Source organism: Falco punctatus (assembly GCF_963210335.1).
Source record: "Falco punctatus genome assembly, chromosome: 2".
NCBI lineage: Eukaryota > Metazoa > Chordata > Aves > Falconiformes > Falconidae > Falco > Falco punctatus.
This window is the reverse complement of record NC_137581.1, coordinates 4475676-4491611: the sequence shown is the minus strand read 5'-3', so window position 1 is coordinate 4491611 and position 15936 is coordinate 4475676. Positions and strand designations below refer to the sequence as shown.

Here is a 15936-nt window from a genome sequence, read left to right as displayed (position 1 = left end):
AAAAAGTGGCAAAAAAACGTTGCTTGGTCAGGAGTGTGAGGTGTGTAAAAGGCTGTTGCTTCTTAGCCGAGATCTCTGTTAGTATCCTAATCCATCTGTCTCTCAAAATGTGGCAGGCTGGTGTAAGTAGGGCATATTTGCAGCAAAGAGCTGTGCAAGAATGGACTGCAATGGTCTGTAAGCAGGTACTTGCTTCCTTAAGGCCTCCCATCCCTGGCTGATGGTCAGAGTGGTCCAGATCGAAGTCCTTGTTTGAACCTCATTCCTAATTAAGAGCTTGCATAATCCATTTGTACAGTGGATGGCATCATCTTCAATGTTAAAATTGTAAAAGGTGACGTCTGATTCCCCATTCGTCTCGCCACCATAAAATAACGAGATTTTTTAATGGCTTCTTAACCGTAATGGAGAGCCTGTAGATGTATTTTGGGGTCGTAAGCCCAACTGGATCAAACATATGGCTTTTAAGATCTCATCATTTGATGATGACAGCTCGCAATGTTGAAGGTGGGATCTTGGAGAAGCAGCTGACAACTTCGACAGAGAATAGCCAACAGTAACGAAACTGTAATACAGGTGGAAGCTGGACAGAAACTCGCTGCCGAAGTGGACACCTGCAGAGAAGTGGTGTGAAATGCTACAGAAGAAGATGGTGTTGGTCCAAGGGGTGCTGAGGTAGGATGAAGCAAAGGCTAAAATCTCAGTGACACAATCGCTGAGGAAATTCAGGGAGTGCCACAGCGGCCTGCTGCATCTCAAGGCTGCTGTCTCTGAAGGAGGAGAGCAGAAAGGAGCCTGGGAGAGGAAAAGGTGCTGGAAGTGGAGACTGGAGCAGCAATATGGCTTTGAGTCACAGCCCGTGCCAAGAGCGCTGGAGCTAACCCAGGAGGTTTGCAAAAATGACAAAATTCAGCTGAAAAGGGAAAGTAGGAGCTAGAACGGACGAGATGGCCTTGATGTGCCAAGGAACTGAAGAGAGAGGCAAGTCTTCACGGGTACGTGGAACAGCAGAAGCAAATCTCATGCAGGCTTCTGTGGATGACAGGCGGCTCATTCCCTCTCGCCTGGCCGCATCAGTACAGTGTCTGTTCACGCTCAGCACTGCTTTGGGATCGTGTCAGCAGCTGCCGGGCTTTGCTCTCGTGTTTGTAAAGAAGACTTTTTTTTCTCCGCGCCTACTGATTCCTGACTGCAGCCTTCACCTGTTGGCAGACGTCTTTGTGTTGCGTCCCACCTGGAAATACGGGGGACGTTGCCATTTTCAAATCAGCTAGATAATGCATTTCTCTTCATATTGTCTTGGTGTAACTCTCCTGTAGTGCCCGGTTTGTTTAATGTGTGAGGTCAGTTCAGCCCTTTTAAAAATAAAATTGAAACCTTACGTAAACCGGAGTTAATTACTTGGTTCTCCTTCGCTTGCTGTGAAGTCACTTGCAGTGACCCTCACAGTGACAGTACAGATGAGTGGGGACGCTTAAAGGAGGGGTTGTGTTTCTCTGACCTATTTTAGATTTTAGATTAAGATTTTAGATTAATCAGATCTTAATTGATTGAGCAAAGCGACTACACTAAAAGCTGTTGCAGCAAGTGTGATTTTTATGACTTATTTTAACTTGTTTGGGCATAGTTAATGGCCTGATAAACATTAGTCTGGAAGCAGAATCTAGATCACAGGTTGAGGAGGAAGCGGCTGGTGAGGGACATCGTTGCCTGCTGGGTGCTTGGTTTCCCCCCAGGTAGAGCTTGGTGCCCGAGGCTCCTGGCACAGAGGAGGAAATCAGGGGAGGGTTTGGGATAGGTACCTACAACCACCTTCCCCAGCATCATTTTTTCTTGCATGGTCGGTAGGATGAGGCTGACAAGAGCAGGAGTTTATCATCCTACATACTGGTTCACACAAATGCTTCGTAGCAGGAGGGAGCAGGAACATCTCTTGTTTTGGGAGGACACCTGTGCCACCCCCCCCTCCCTTCTGCAGTTCATCTCCTGTTTGTAAAATGTCCGACCTGGGTGTTTTACTCTGAAGTCTGAGAAACCCAACCCAGTGCTGAGAGGACTTTCTGAGGTCAGCCTCCGGGGAACGTGGGGGTGAGGAGCAGTGAGGAGCTTTGCCAAGCTCTCCCAAGTTCAGCTGGGTGGTCAGCCAGATTGTAGAGAGGATGCTGGAAGAAAAGGGAACACCTTGAATGGGGGACTTAACCAACTTGAATAAGGCAATTGATGTTACTTCATAAAATCCCCTCTGCCCAGAACAGATGCTCTAGCTGAAGACTACTTTCCAACAGCTCTTTTTCAGGAAAGCCAGAGGAGAGACCCATCTCTCTTGGTTTTTTGCAAAGATGAGGAGCCCCATCACTCGGGCAAGAGGAACATCACAGCCCAGCTGGCTGGGATTGCGGTGATGTGGTAGCATCCCACATGGGGTGTCCTTGTCGCATTAGAGATAGGAAATGTAACTGAGCCACCACCACCTGCTCCTCCTCCTCTGAAGCCTCACAAAGGAGGGTACCAGGAAAACTTATGCTCCTGGTAACATACCCCCAAGAGTGCATGTACAAATGCTGCTGGGTTGATGTTTGATGGCTATACCTCTTCCCCTGTGGAGGATGCACAGTCTGTTTCTAACTAGCTACCATTTTGCATGGTTTCTGGGGAGAACTTTCTGTCTTGGAGGCCTCTTCCCTTGAGATGAATTTGGTTGAACTGTCCAGCAGCTTCTGGGGGTGGGAGATGTTGGACAATGAATGATTTCAAGGCTTTAAGAAATGGTTGGCATTGATTTCAGTGAAGTGCAACCCATCTGAAGGCTCTTCAGAGCCCTAGGGAGCTTTCCTCAAAGGTAATTTATAACCAAATTTTAAAATAAATAATTATTGGAGAGTTTTTTGATGGCTGAATCAGTTTTGGAGTCTGATAAATAATTCTGAAGATTTCAGCCTTTAACCAAACATCTCTATGAAACAGGTCTCAATGCATCTCCGCTTGGGAAGCTCCTAACAAGGTTGACCCAGGCCAGGTCACCCTTTCAAACCTTGGTGCCTGTCCATTGCAGGTGCCTTTCTGAGGTCCAAACTGGCAAAACGGGATGTTCAGCAGTGCTTTCCTCAGCTGCTCCTGTGTCTGCAAGCAGATTTGTGGTGGCACCTTTTAAATAGAGAAAAGGAAGGACCCACTCAGCTGCGTGTGGGAAGGCAGACCCATGGCACAGGAGATGAGCTTCTGCAGTGGTTCTGGTCAAGGTGTCCTGGTTTCTCTATTCCCAATGCCTCAGTTTCTTCCATCTGCGTGGGAGGGAAGCCCCAGTGTGATGATCTCAGAGGGGCATCCTGAGGCTACAGGTGCAGTTACTGCTTTTTCTGTGGCACCTCCCCCAGGTCTATAAAATTTTACTTTCTTCATCCCTAAATTTAGTGCCCTGTCCTCTTAGCTCCTTAGCCTGAACACTGCGAGCGGGAAGCTCGCTGGGCTTTCCTGGGCGATGCTTCCCCATTCCTGGGGCTGTAATGCCCTCTCCCGGCAGCTGCACGGGAGATTCGTTCCCTTTTGTTGCTCAGTTTCCAAGAGCAACAAAAAACCCACCCTTTTTATGTTTCTTTGGAGGATGCAGGTGAGGGCAGCCGGCACGCACCAGCAGGGATAAGGAGATGGTCACGACACGGGATCTGGTGTCCCGCTGTGCCCGTTCCCCTGCCATCACCCATCTCCAGCTCTGCCCCCCTCTCATTTTTAAGTTACTGTCTGCACTTGGGTGTTGTGGCAAACGTGTCCCTCCAACGGTCACGCGTGAGCCATCGAGGACAGGCCCTCTGCTCCCATTACGACACAGGTCCCTGATGCTGGGTCCTCTGTGCACACCGACAGGGTGGGTGTTGGCAGGCACCACCGCGCTTCTCCTGGGTCTGGTGGGGCCTTCTGGCGGGCCAGGTCTGCGCTGACATACTGGTTAAGCCTGGGAAGAGGCATCTCACCGCTGTGCCATGATGGCTGGCAGGGTTGAGGGAAGCTGGGAGGAAGTGCTGAGCTGGGGCTTGTCCCCTCAGAACACAGCCATGGGTGAAGTGAACCAGGACCTGTCCCTCACCCCACACCTTGTGCCCCAAACCCACTGACTGCATAAATCTGGGGCTAGCAGCTCCTCTGGCAGTCAAGGTCACAGCCCTCCTGGTCACGTAATGGTGTCCAGGACTCACATGTGCCCGGATCCAGCTCTGAGGGGCAGTGGGCAGGTAACAGCCCTCTGGTTTCTCACTGGTGAAGGGCTGGAATACTCAGAGGCTTCTCCTGGGGGGCTGGACTGGCACTGGAGGGCAGTGAGCTGGGGGGCAAACTGCTCCCCCAGCCCCACTCCTTTCCATTCCCCAAGCTCACGGGTGCCTGGATGGTGATCCCTGCAGTGGAAGCATCCACCAATTTCTTCTATTCCCCACTTGTCCTAAATATGCCAGGCTGTAACCCCACCCCTCAACCAAGGTCTCTGTGTTTTGTAGACACTCCAGAACACTCCAGCTTTGGAAAACTCAGACCCAAACCAGGAACATTGTCAGCTGTCCCACCTCCTTTACCATCATGAAGAAGCTGGCAGGTAGGTCCCAGCCTGGGGAGGACCAAGGTGAGGCCAGTGGCAATGCTGGGGCAGTGAGAGATGGAGGTGTCCCCACACCAGGCACCATCCAGCTCGGTTTTCCCCTTGCACCAGAGAGGGTGGGCTGGGTGCTCCCAGGCAGGTTCAAGAGCTTTAGCCATGCCACCACCTGCGTCAGGGTGCTGGGGAAGGGATGTCTCATCAATGGTGGCTCCCTCTGGCCAGTGTGGCTCTGCTTGCCTGGGCCACCCACTCATGCGAAGGGTGAAAAGCACCTGGTGAAGTCTCTGGGCTCATCCCGGTGATGATAAGTGTCACCCAAGAGGCTCCATGGTGACAAAGCTGCAGCACGAGCATCATGGCCCAGGCTGGGAGAAGTGGGGCACAGCATGGGTTTAAGAGCCTGAGTGGTGGGAAACACCTTTCTGACCCGAAATGGAGCATCAGCTTGGAGTCCCCACAAAACTTATTGGGGGTCAGGAGCATCACACGCTGTGCAGTTCCCTGAAGGGTGGCCCATGTGGCTTATAACCCTGGGGTAGCTGGGGACCTCCCCACCGTGACATCCCCACTGAGGAGCAGCAGGGTGTCCCTACCACCCTGGGGGGAGGGACCATCAGGGAAGGGGCTAAAGTGGTCCTCCAGATTCACCCACCAGAGCGGGTAAGGCAGGAGGAGGCAGCACAGAGCAGCTGCCCACGCCCTCACAAAACAAAACCGTGAACATGCTTCGCTCCTGACATCCCTCATGGTGCCCCCATACCATTTGCCATATTATGGTGCTTGGGTGCAGAAACATTTGGCCAAGGGATGGTTTCTTGGACCCTCTTCTTCACCACTGGTCCTTGCATCTGCTTTTCCCCTCTAAGACTTCTGTGGCCCTTGGGGGTAACTCGAGTTGCATCCTCCCGGGTACACTGCAACTCCCTGATTTCTGCCAAGAACAAACCAATTCTGTTTCATGAAGGACAGCCATAAAACATGGGAGAAGAAGAGCAAGGACCACCTCTCCGCCTCTTTGTACAGCGCTGTATCGGCCGGTCCATGGTGCTAGCAGCAGCCAGCCCTGCCGTGGGAGCGCCGGCAGCGGAGCTGCTGCAGAAACAGCTGTGAGAGGCAGAGAGTTTACGGCTGCCGGCTGCTTTGCAGGGTGATGTGAAAGGTCCCGTGGCTGCCCTCCGTCCACACAACGCGGCTTGCGTTTGGCCTGGGGGGCACAAATCCATCTGATCCTCCCTTGCTGCCCGCCTGAGGGATGCAGCTCGCTCAGAAACGATGCTCAGAGCCCCACTCTGAGCACCAGGACTCAGGAGAGGAAATTGCCTGGCAATTTTGCCTGCCTGAGTTGATTATTTTGAGTTTAAATTCTGACGCTTGGGTTAAGTTTTGCACCTGGTAGGCTGCACACTCCAGAAGAAACTGGAGTCTTTGGCACAACACGATGGGCTTTATTCAACGACCGCTATTTACAGCCGCTGCTGTCACTTGGGAAGGGACAGCAGCATTCCTTGGGAGCACGTGGGCTTAAAAATAAGTCTGATCAATCCAAGCAGCCTCAGAAACAATGATGAAGGAGATATCCCAGGGTGCAAGAGCAGGGTCAGGCCCTGGCTTCCCTGGAGGCTTGCCAGCATCCTGCAAAAGCTGCTGCTCCCCATTTGCACGGTGCCTCTGCTTTACCCTGAGTTTTGCCACACCAGCACTTCGTGGCAGAGGGGGCTGATGGATTCCCTGGTTGTTGACGTTTCAGAGCTGTGTGTCAGAGGGTTCAGGCTGGGAGATGGGGAAAGAGACCCCTGCTGCAGCGTCATCCCCCAGGGCTCAGAGAGAAGCTGGCTGTCAGCATCTTTATACTTTGACATGCTGCACATTGCAGCTCTGGAGGCATCTCGGCTCTCTTACGAAGGGGCTTGGAGCTGCCTGAGGCCCCTTTCTCCCCCCAGCCCACCTTCTGTGCCTCCACTGACTGACACTTCTGCTTTCCTGTGGGATACTCGCCCATGGCTGTGGGGTCTGTGTCAGCACGCTGCCATCCCCTGGGAGAAGTCTGGATCACTTCAGGTCACCTCCTCCTTCTCCAGCCCCTCAACTCCCTTATCATTCCTGGAAACGCCAACGCCGTAAATGGTGCCGTTTCTGTAATTAATCTTGTGGGGACGTTGTTACCTGCATGAGTCACCTGCTCTCAAGGCTCTGCAGCAGCTCGTTGTGCAACCGTGCGGCAGGTGGGACGGTGTGCGAGCACAGCCTGGGCAGGGGGACACGCACCGGCCCCTCCCTGCTGCCAAGGCAGGGCTTTGCAAGGAGGCAAATGTCCCAGTCTGGGGAGTACTTAGTGTGGGAGGATGTGACCATATGTATTCCCCCCCAAAATACTCCATGTTGTGTCCGGCATCTGGGCAGGGGGACCATCCCCGCTCCCTGTTTGTGCCATTTCCCCCCTGGTTTTCTTCTCCTGACACAAACAGAGGCGAAACTCAGCAGGGTTCAAGGTTGACCTGCCCCACTGATATCCTCGGGGGAGGGGCTGTAGGGCACCTGTTCCCTGTAGGCATTTTCTTTATGGGCTCACAACCCCCCGGCTGGGCTCACCAGTGGCAGGGCTCCAGCAGATCCTCCCCTGCCCGCTGCCAGCCGCGCTGGGGCACCGGCGAGGGTCTGGCCGTTGAGATAAGCGGGTGAACTCTGAGCTGAAGATACTGAACCCAGAGCAACCTCTGCTCGGCTGGTGAGTCCTCTGCCAGGTGTTTGCAGAGCAAACTGCAGCACTGAAGGCTTTGTGTCTCTGTACCCAGAAGGTGGCAAAACCACGGCATTATTTTCGGGCAGAGAACAGGGATATTTGGGATTTTCTTTGCTTGTTAAGAGGTGGGGCTATGGTTGTGGTTTAAATGACCTTTTTTTTTTATTTTTTCAGGGCTCTTCCCTCCACTGCAGGGAGCTTTTTAGTGCTGAGGATGTTCCTCAACCCTGTGCCCTTATCCCCCACGTACTCCTTGGAGTTCATCCATGCCATGAGGATACAGCAGCTGGAAGCAAGGCAGCTGGGACAAGGATGACAGGGAAGCCCTTCGGAAGGTATTTCGGGGAGTGCAGACCTTGCTGCTGGCTTCAAAGACATAGCAAAGCTCTCAGGCTCTCTGGGCTCTCTGCTGCTCCTCAGACCTGCCAGGCCACCCCCATGCCATGCCGCCCCTGGGCACGGGCCTTCAGGACCTTAGTGTGGCTCCGTGATGAAGCTGGGCTCAGGACAACCGCAAATATATAAGGAGAAAAATCCAGTGGATTAACCCGGGAGATTATACCTGCAAGGTACCTGGAAAAGCTGCTATTGCATCTTCCTACATCTCATCAGTGCCATCAGCATTCTTAATCTCACCCTGTCCTGCCCTATTTATCAGGTTCCCAGGAACCACACCATAAAACAGATAATATTTCTAGACACTCACACACAATCCCAAGCCTCTTCAGGCCAGCCAGCTAAGCTGAGATGGGAGACAGTCAGTAATAAAACCGGCTGTTTCTACCTTCATACCTTGCGGGTCCCACAGTTATATAATATTCCAATTCCAAAGGGAGATGATGCTATTTTAGGACCTAGTGCTAAGTAAGGATTAGCAATACTGCTTTTAAAGTGGAACTTTTATATGCCTGTTGCTCATCATTAGTTTTCAGAGTGAACCAGCCTGTCGTCTCTATAGCTCACCTGCTGATTCAAAGTTTCTCTTTCTAATGTCAGCTGCCCCAAAAAGCTGCGGGGCCATCGTGTCTGCCCTCATCTTCCTCTCTCTGTCTGCCAGGGCGGTTTGCTGATTTTGCTTTTGAGGGACCCTCTGATCCATCTTTTCATCCAACGAGAAAAATCCCAGTGGGAGAGACCACAGGGCCAAAACGCTCGCAGCAGTGGCGTTTCAGAGAGTGCTCCGGGGCTGTAGGGGGGTTGCTCTTGCCTCTCACGCAGCAAAGAGGTTTTTAGGAGCAGGAGGAGTGGTGTGAGGCTGTCAGCTCCCTAACCCGAGAAACTTTACGGTGGGATTTTTGCCTCTCTGAGAGTCCAGGGTGCACTGGAGATTACAAAATACAACCACACAAACTGCTTTTGTTGTACTGACCTGCCCCCTCTCCCCCGCCAAAAGAAGTTATGTCTCTAATAGGATTTAGATATTAAAGCACAAAACTGTGTGAAAAATAAGTAAAATAAGCAGGGCTTGCATCTAGGGTTGCTCAGAAATCTGGTGCAGCGGATTCACGCCTGGGGCTTACAGCTGTGAGAAGCATTTTCACAGAGCGCGTTCCGAAGTTTTAATTCTGAGGGTTGGTGACGACACGTTTTGCCCAAATCTCCTTTGGGATATTTCCTCAGACCCCTTCCTTTGCACACCTAATTCTGCTAAGGCAGGATTTGCATGCCAGCCTCTCCTGCTCTAGGTGTGAGATGGGTGAATCAAGCCCAGATTTGCCCGCAAGTCCCTGGCACCTCCTGGAGCCACGCAGTGAGCAGCTGCCCGCATCCCATCATCAGATTTTAGTTTTTCCAGCCTTGGGGACTGAATTTATTAAGCCTCCCGTGGCCCCTCCTACCGTGGGAGGGACGGCTTCAGCAGCCTCTCTAATACTGGGTGTCACACAGCGGTGCCACCATTCGGGTCCCGGAGTGTCACAAGCAAAGGACACAGCAACCCAAGTGCGGCAGAAAGGAAAAATAACCCCTCCATGAGCGTCCCGGCGAGGTAATTATCTCCTCTCTCCGAACCCTTAAAGATGCTCCTGCCCTGTGAAATGCGCCTCTTCTTGCTCTTTCCTGCCTGCCCTAAAAGTTAGCACTGTGGTGGGGGGTTTCTTTGACTTTTCCCTTTTTGCTTTGGACTTTTGAGTGTGTTGGTTGGGGATGCGACAGCGGGAGTTTGACCCGGCTCCTGCCTGGATTGCAGTGGGAAACAAAGCCTGAAGTGCTGGAGAATAGGGAGAACCGGTAACAAAAGGGGAGCCAAGGGGGTGATTTGTGAGTGGTGGGTGGTCCTGGTGGTTTGCTGGGGAGGAGAAGGCGCTTGGCAGTCTGGCTTCACTCTCGGGGTCCGCACCAGATGAGTTGGCTTTGACCTGTTGAGGGGAGAAACGGGAGCTGGGATGAGATGTGAGTGGTGGGTGGCTGGTGGGGCTGCTGTAGCTGGGGCAGTGGCGGGAGGGAAACAGTGGCCAAGCATTTGCAGTTCTTGGGATAAAGGGCTGTTTCCATAGTAAAAGGGAGAAAGGAGCCTCTCTCTTTCTTCCTCTGAGCTTGCCTAGCGTGTGAACGGGGAGGCTGACTCAGGAACAAATAACCCGTGAAAGGCTAACATCTGGGAACAGCTGTAAATAATCAGGACCAGGTTGGAAAGGCTGGAACAAACCCTCTGGTCCATCAATTGCCCCGCCGCTGCACGTCACCCTGGGAGTTTTGATGGATAACTGTTTGGAGCACAGCTCAGTTTGCAGCCGAAAGCAGGATCTGGCCCTGCCATTATCTGAATTGTTCCACATGATTTGAAGGCATATCCATAATTAGCAGTGAAAAGGGGGAATTTTCACTTCTAGGAAAGTGTGAATTTTAATTCAGGGTTGGGTGCTCAGCTGATATGAACCTGGGGACTGGCACCAGGCCAGTTTTGGGGTTGGGTAGTGCAAACTTTCATTAGCTGGAGGTCCAGCCCGTGGTGTACATCACCTCCTTTTCACTTTTATGCTTGCTTTGGGAATCCCGACCTCACAGTATAACATCTCTCAGGACTTATTCTCCAGCATGTAATACCAGGTGGAAAGGCAAGAGAGAAAAAAATAATTTCCTACAGCTGCTCAAAGCTTTTAAACTACATTTAACAACAACAACAAAAAAAAAAACCCCAAACTAACAACAGCAACAATAACCATAACGCACCATGGGACAAGCTGGATTTTAATTAAAGAAATGTTCTGGATGTGGGAGCCAAAGCTGTCACTTCCTTTCCAATTTTGCTATTGAAACGTTTAAAAAGTGTGCAAGATTTCCAGGGCAATTTTTTGGAAATCTTTGCAGAGAAACACAAAGCTGGGTTTCACAACCAGTCCTGTGACATTTTTATGCCATGATGCTGGACCGAGGAGGTGACTGATCTTTGGAGCTTTATGTGTCTTTTCTGGTGATGAAAATGCCATTCTTGAAATTTGGTGGCGGTAGGTTGCTGTGAGAGTACCTGCAGCTTACAAAGTGCCTCTGTGCAAGTTGTTACCATACACTTGTACTTAGTGTGATGAAGTATCAGCCAAAATACAAGAAAAAGCATTTCCCCCCCACTTCCCGAGTTTGCGGCCCTTTGAGAACCTGCTCTTCATTTCCTTGCTGTGTGAGACCCCAGAAGCACTCCTTCAGCAAACATTTCTCAGTGCGTGCAAATGGCTTCTGAAATTACCGCCCACCAGTTGAGACACGTGTGCTCCTTCCTCCTTGCAGTGTGGAACAGATCCTGCCCCGTGGCAAAGTCCCAGCTCGGTGGCTTTGCATGGGGGACAGGCTGGAGGGAGCTCTGCAGCAATAGCCTGGCTTGAGACCGAGCCTAACTCCACGTCTCCTGGGATATTTTGAACGAGGAGATCTGTACCTTGTCTTGGAGTGACCACCTGTGGTTTGGCTTGTAGAACTGCCCCAGAGACCTCTGTGGTGTACCATAAATGAGGGTCTTGAGCTACTTTTTAGAAGAGCAGATAGGATAAGCAGTTGGGGAAGATCCTTTGGGCTCCAGATTATACTGGGGGGAAAGAAAGGGAGCCAGCATGGGTAGAGCAGCTTGGAGACGTGACCTGTGATGTACCCTGGACCATGCTTTCATGGCAGGATGAGCCCTGAGGGCAGTACGAGCTTTGCTCCACATCTGCTCCAGCTACGGACACCTTGCGCAAAAGCTGAGCAGCCTGTCTGCAGATGCTCATCTCTTCAGCATCTTGTCCTCACCCTGTTCTTCATGTGCTGGACACTGCTCTCCCAGCAGCATTCAAGGAGGACCCATGGCTTTTTGGTGGCTGAGGGGCTGGCATTTTATAAGATCCCAGTAAACAGAGGGTGACCTTGGGCCATGTTCCCTGTGGCTCTCCCCACCAGCAGGACATTGGCATCTGCTGCGTTTCTTGTCCTCTCCAGGAAAAAGGAAGGAAGAAGAAACAGTGATACTTTAGAGGGTTGGACAGATTGAATGTGCTCATGTCCTGGTCTCATACCGGTCCTACTGTTTTGTTATTGTTTGCCTTGCTAGTCTTTGTGGTGGCCTCAGGGAAGATGCTGTGTTAAGCATGATGAGGACCTGCTCTCAGGGTCAGCATGGACTCTCCATGGTCCTGCCCCAGGTCCTTTCTGGTGGTTGGGCAGTTGTAGTCCATGTAGATGTACATGATGCTGTAGCAAGAAAGAGATGAGGAACCCTGTCCTGGGACTCATCCTCTGTAGATCTGGTGCCAAGGGAAGGCTCCTGGGGCCACCACAGCATGCCAACACTTTTCTTTAGTCAACACTCACATGGAAAGCTGGCAAGGGCAAGAAGTTAACCGTGATGGTGGTGCTCTGTGTGACAGCAGCAGGCAGGGAGGTAAGGCAGGGCTGAGTGGGGGAATCTGTACACGTGTGAATGAAGTTCTGGCAGCTGCCTATGGGGACAGTTCTGATGTCAACGCCACTGTTGGGTGCAAGAAGAAAGGAGATCATATCTGCAAGCAGGGCAGAGCATGGGAGCAGCTCGAAGCATCACTGTACGCCTGCACACTCAGGCTGGACTCTCATTGCTTATGTAGAAATGGTTTGGAGTCAGTCCCTTCCTTGCTCTCCCACTTCATTTCTTCTGCTCTCCAACACAACTGTGGGCAATTCCTTGTTTCTCCAGCCTCCATCTGTTCTAAACAGGCTGGCAGCCCCTGGGAGGTTTTCAATCCCTAAGACTTTTGTACAGCACTGAGCCTCTGTGACAATTACGGGTCTGGTCCTCTCTGCTCCCACCACCCTGCCTACCACCACCGATTCAGTCCGGTCCTTTCGGCAGCTGCTCTTAATCACTGAACTTATTTGGGAAGGTCTCCAGAAATTGAGAAATAAAAGACACTTTAGAAAAGGCAGGAGAGGGGAAACTGGCAAGAGCAATTCCTTTTTAAAAGACTGCTTATTTCTTCAGATGTACTTGCTACTGATTAACCTTTGCTCCATGATTGCTTTAATTGATTCATGCCTTAAAGCAGACAGAAAGGTTCTGTGGGGTCATGGTGGCTCTCTCCTAAGTGCTCTCTCTCTCTCCCTGCAAAGCCTTTAATAATTTTTTGTTGAGTAAAAGCCAGTTCTTGCAAGAAACACAGGTGAATGACACCAAACCTTTTACCTTCTCCATCCCCCAGATTATCCAGCCCCAATCTTAGTGCTTTACCACTGTGACCTCTTCATTCCCTCCCTGCTGTCAGCTGGCAACCTGCTACCAAGCTGAGCCTCTCCCATATTTCTCTGCAATTCACGGTGAATGCTGTTTTGGTGGATGATTTTTTTGGCCCTTCTGTGAAAATGAGGCACTACAGGGTTGGGAACTACAGCTCTCCATAAGCCTGTTGTTGTCTTCCATGTGGTCCTACCCATGGGACCTTCTGTGGTCCCCATGACTTCTGCATGGAGAACTTCTGTGGCTGCTTTTTGTACAGCAGCAGGGATAAACCTACAGCCAAGGGGGAGACAACCGCTTGGAAGTGGTGGCCTTGGCCTCTCCATGCTGCTGGCTGGATGACGAGAAGTGGCCCTGACTACCTGTGTCCCTATGGCGAGGGGGGTGAGATGCAAGTGGCAGAAACCCTTGTTTGGAAACAGGTGTACGGTGGGCTAGAAGGAAGCAAACCATGATCTATAGATGAGAAGGGCTTTAACAAAGATCCAGAAAATATTGTCATCTGGAAGTGCCACCATGGCTGGTGTCAGGAGAGCCTATATGGGACATCAGAGGCTCACTGCTGGCTCCTGGCACTGAGCTGGTGCATGTTTGCTGCTGCCAGCTGTAACCACAGAGCCCTCATGCCTCAACTCAGGCACAGATGTCCAGGGCTGGCTCCCAGCACCAGAGGAGCTAAACTGAGCTGGGCAAAACTGAGCAGGGCAAGGTCCATCACGTGCTTGGTGGTGCCTGGCTCTCCCTGATGCTGGGAAACACTTTCTTCATACCATTAGCTGATGTCTGCCTGATCTGAGCTTTTCTGTGGGGGGGTCTTCCAAGTATCCATGGGCTTGGGTGCCCATACCAAGGCAGCTGGCGAAGCCCAAGGTACAGAGGTGTCTCGACGGTGAGATGGAAGGGTCACAGGGTTGAAATGGGCTCTCTGGGTTTGAGTGATGTAATCCCCTTTGTCTTGGGCTGGTTTGTGCCCCGGTACTTTGGACATGTGTGGGACAGTTCATCTGGCTTATTTAGACACCTGCCCTTGGATGAAGGGTCCATTTCTCTTCTCTGGCTGTACCAGGAGCTCAGGGTGACCACTCAAACATGGAGGAGATGAGTCCAACCCACCTCAAGCTCTGCAACTAAATAAATTGCTCCCTTCTTCCAAACTGCTGGGATGTGAGTGCTGCCAGGCACTGGTCCAACAGAGATGACTGTACTGGGTGTCCTGAGCTCTGAGGAGGTCCCACAAGGGTCCTCCCATGGCTTGTCTATACTGATCTTTCTGCCTTGTTAAGCAGATTCCATGGCTTGCACCAGCAGATGGACAGAAATCAAATGAGCTGTACAGTCATCATCTGCTGCTCCTGCCACGCCGTTGGCACAACCGAAGTTGGGAAACTGAGGCTGTGGGTGATGGCCCCGCTGCATCTGCAGGTTGGTGTTAGGTCAGGGGGTCTGAGCATGGATCTTGTGTGTCGACTATCCTTTTGCTCTGAAGTGGGTTCAAAAGCTCTCTGAGATGGCTTATGCAGAAATGTGGCAGTGTTTAATTAGCTAGAAAGGATTTTCCTCTGGGAACAGCAGAACCACATTCTTAAAAGGCAAAATTGGGCCAGCCCTGATGCATTTGGATACTGCAGATAACTAAACAGAGAAACCTTCGGCTGGTGGCATGGAAAATGTCCTTTCCTCTCTTTTCCTCCCCTCCTTGCAGGGGTATTTTGCTCCAAAGCTTAACTTTTAACACTGGCAGCTTGGGGGAGGGCCAGTGCTGGGGGCTTCGGCATGATGGCCATCCAGGGCCCCTGTCCTTTGTCCCGGCTGAATAGCACTCTGCAGAGCTGCTGGGCGTCGGTATGCAATCTGCAAACCTCTTTTCTTTCCCTCTCTTGGCTGACAGACGAAGTCTTCCCTTGGAGATGATGCTTGCGGCGGTGAGCTGCCCTTGGTGGGGCTGTGGGGCCAGAGAGGGTCCCCCACACTGCGTCCCAATCTCCTTGTCTCCCCTTAACAGCAGGGCACAAAGAGCCACTTAGGCATTCACGGGAGAAGAGAGGGACCCAAGCCAGGGCATGCTGAATTGCACAAAGTAGGATTTATCTTCAAAGAAATATTTCCCCCCTTTCCGAGATCCTTTTTTTTTTTTTTTTTTTTTTCTTTTGCAAGGGATTTATTCCTCCTCCTCCTCCCCCCCAGGCAGGCTTTGAGCCGTGGAAGCACTTTTTGCCTCCCCACGGTGGCTTTTCAATGGAGGGAGAGCAACTTCTTAGAAAGCCGCGGGCCACCCAGGGGCAAAGCCCAGAGCTGTGCCCCACGCGCTGCAAGGGGCTGGGCTGAGCACGCCTGCGCACATCGCCGCTGCTGATGTTGCATTGCCACGAGCCTGGTGAGGACAAAACTCTTCCCTTCTCCTTTTGTCCCTACTGATGTGTGGGGAGCAGTGTTTCATCCCCAACTGGTCATGTTGAGCCTTTATTTTCAGGCTTGACCTGGAGGTATGAGCTCGCTGATGTCCCTGATACCCTTTTTGGGTCAGTAAAATGACACCTCGACATGGACACCTTGCTGCTGCTGGCTGGAACCAACACCTGACTGGGCGGTGGAAGGTCTCCGTTTGGCCACAGCTGGAAGGTCGCTGCTCCTGATCCCTTTTGGGGCTAATTTCTGCCTCTGTCCACCTGTACTGCCCAGGGAAAGAATGCCAGCTTCCCCAAAGGGCTGGCTATCCTTATGGTGGGGGAACACAAGACTAAGCTAAGGGGAGCCATAACTGAAGCTTATGAAGGGGCTCAGGGTCAAAAACAGAGGGAAGGCTCTGCTAATGGGTCTGGCACCAACAGGGCCAAACCTACCTGTGTGCTGTGCCCGTTTCTGTGATGCTGGGAAAGCGCCTGTGCGCCCAAGGACACTTGGATCAGAGCTTTCTCACACCTAGAGCCATGTGAA

The 15936-nt window shown here is 51.8% G+C and overlaps 1 protein-coding gene across 3 annotated transcripts in view; it reads left to right on the top strand.

Annotated features, from left to right (window-relative positions):
* The first annotated feature begins 3438 nt into the window (after nt 1–3438).
* Nucleotides 3439–15936, top strand: part of GDPD4 (glycerophosphodiester phosphodiesterase domain containing 4) — a 44836-nt gene continuing 32338 nt past the window's right edge. For all 3 annotated transcript variants that reach the window (XM_080374784.1, XM_080374782.1, XM_080374783.1), the window contains exon 1: nt 3439–9312. The gene's annotated coding sequence lies outside the window, so the exon portion shown is untranslated. The remainder of the gene's footprint in view (nt 9313–15936) is intronic.